The 2873-nt window shown below is 45.2% G+C and overlaps 1 non-coding gene across 1 annotated transcript; it reads left to right on the forward strand.

The window, feature by feature from the left end:
- Window positions 1-612: 612 nt before the first annotated feature.
- TRNAE-UUC (transfer RNA glutamic acid (anticodon UUC)) lies at window positions 613-684 on the forward strand. Its single transcript has one exon. It is a non-coding gene; the product is annotated as a tRNA-Glu (tRNA).
- Window positions 685-2873: the final 2189 nt, after the last annotated feature.

Consider the following 2873-nt stretch of genomic DNA (forward strand, 5'->3'; position numbering starts at 1 on the left):
TTTTGGAGTGCTTCCTTGCAAGCACACAGTGGAGAGCAAGTGATGGTGGCAGCAATGACTGCAGGACTGACTGAAGAACCTCTCGTTGTAGCAGGAAATAGCAAGAGAAAATCGGGAGCCTTGTAGATAAACCCCCTATATGACGTAAGAATGACCCAGGTGGGCAACTATTGTTGAACACAAGCTTTTGTATATATATTAACAGCTGAAGACACAAGATTCAAATTTTACTATGGCAAAAATCTTATCAGTTCAGAACTGTAAACAGGATAAATTGCATCTTAGGAAACAAAATGATTTTTCTGCTCTTTGCTGGAGCAGCACCATCTGCCGGATTTGCTCAAAATGCAGATTCTCCAATCCTGAAGAAACTAAACAAAGTCACCAGACTTGTCTAGATGCTCTTTTCTAGACCCTAACATCCCTTTTCTGTTTCCTATCTTTGGCTGACACTTCCTTCCTGTGCTCATAAATATAGATGTCCTATTTATATTTCACATTTTCATTGGGTTTCCTAGAGATTTGTTACCCATACGTAAGGTATGCTATGGAGAATGAATGCAAGGAATCTATTAGAGAATTTTAAATAAGAAAATTAGTCTTTGGGAGGATTCCCTGGCAGTCCAGTGATTAGGACTCTGCACTTTCACTGCTGTGGCCTGGGTTCAATCCCCAGTCAGGGAACTAAGACCCAGAAAGCTGAACGGTGTGGTAAAAAAAAATTACTCTTTAATTTTGCTGGGCAATCCTTGAAAAGTGGAGCAAATAAAATATATACTGCTCCTTAAGCTCGATTCTTTTCCCAAAAGCAGCAGTGTGAGTATGTAAATGCTGACTAACTTGCCTAATTTCCTGTCTCTACATTTAACACGCTGACCAGATTCTAGGCTCCAAATATCCTTTCTTCTCTTACTGCACCTTTATACGCTTCAAGCTCCCCAGACTCTGAGATGAATCCTGACCCCAGCCAGAGGATGTTTAACAAGCTTACTCAATACTAAAGCTATTGCTATTTCAACCTTCATCTTTACCCTGGTTCTAGTAGACAGACCTCTGCCTTGTGGCTAACATTACTTCCCATAGCTCAGTCTTCAGTCCCCATACTGAGCTCGGCCTATTCTCCCTTATGCTTGTGTCACTTTCTTGATTATTTGCTCAGCTCTCCCGTTTCCAGGGCTGTCAGGGTGGAAATCGTTGGGAAAGACATCAGGAAGGATATAGAGCAGTACACTGCAGAGCTGAGCTCTCTGAGGAGCCCACTCTGAGATGGAGATTAGCATGTGGCAAGGGAAGAGAGGGGAGCCAGTGGGACAGAGACAGAAGTCCAGTTATTAATTCAGTCTCAAATAAAGCCTGCACTGATCCTGTGGGGAGTTCTGAAAATGAGATTATGACTTCACAGGTCACTTGGCAGGGCAAGAGGGCCAAACCTTCATACGTCTAGTCCATTAGCCACTGGATGTGGGCCGCCAGCAGGAAGCATGACCTCAGGCAAGGGGCGTGTTTCAGCTCAGACCCAAGGGGGTCAACCCAGAGGGCATTTTTCCAGAAGCACTCCTAGCGGCTAGGAGAATAAGTCCTAATGAGATTTTAGTCAGTCAGTCAGCTCAGTCATGTCCAGCTCTTTGCGACCCCATGGACTGCAGCACGCCAGGCTTCTCTGTCCATCACCAACTCCCAGAGCTTACTCAAACTCATGTCCATCGAGTCGGTGATGCCATCCAACCATGCCATCCTCTGTTGTCCCCTTCTTCCACCTTCAATCCTTCCCAGCATCAGGGTCTTTTCAAATGAGTCAGTTCTTCACATCAGGTGGCCAAGGTATTAGAGTTTCAGCTTCATCATCAGTCCTTCCAAAGAATACTCAAGATTGATCTCCTTTAGGATGGACTAGTTGGATCTCCTTGCAGTCCAAGGGACTCTCAAGAGTCTTCTCCAACACTGCAGTTCAAAAGCATCAATTCTTTGGCACTCAGCTTTCTTTATGGTCCAACTCTCACATCCATACATGACCACTGGAAAAACCATAGCTTTGACTAGATGGACCTTTGCTGGCAAAGTAAGGAAAGAGACTTAGTCTTTCCTAAAGCAGAATGTCTTTCCTGAAGAGAGATCTGGACCAGTATCCCAGTGCCCTCCAACCCTACACCCCCATGAAGTGCCATGCAGAGAACTTTTTTTTTCTAAATCCCACTTCCAATTTGGAAGTCACTCTGAATCCTGATCCCAAACACAAGAAGGATTAATCCCTTCATGACAAGCAACCAAGGAAGAAGGTAGATAGATAGCACTTAACAGCAGGGAGAGTATTTGAAGAGAATAAAGTGAAAACAAAGTGAAGCCTACTCTCAGGTAATGAGAAATCCGTAGCAGTCATTTCACAGAGCATGCATCATGAAAGAGAAAACACCATGAGGAGAATGAGCTTTGAATGGGTAAGGATGGAGAACTTCCTGCAATTGGGAAATTATTACCTCGACATAGAACATGGGCATAGTCAAAAAAGAAGAATAGGACTTCCCTGGAGGTACAGTGGATGGGAACCTGCCTGACAATGCAGGGGACACAGGTTCAATCCCTGGTCCAGGAAGATTCTACACTCAGAGAAACCAAGTCTGATCACCACTACTACTAAGAGCCAGGGAGCCGCAACTGCTGGGCCCGTGTGCTGCAACGACTGAAGCCGGCACACCTGTGCTGCTCAACAAGAGAAGCCACTGCAGTGAGCAGCCTGTGAAACACAACGAAGAGAGCCCTGCCTGCTGCAGCCAGAGAGAGCCTGCGCACAGCAGTGAGAACCCAAAGCAACCAAACAAAAGAAGAACGAGAACGACAGAAGAGAGTGCCAGACTGAAAAGTATGTGAACAGAAAT

This window comes from Budorcas taxicolor, chromosome 23 (assembly GCF_023091745.1).
Source record: "Budorcas taxicolor isolate Tak-1 chromosome 23, Takin1.1, whole genome shotgun sequence".
Classification (NCBI taxonomy): domain Eukaryota; kingdom Metazoa; phylum Chordata; class Mammalia; order Artiodactyla; family Bovidae; genus Budorcas; species Budorcas taxicolor.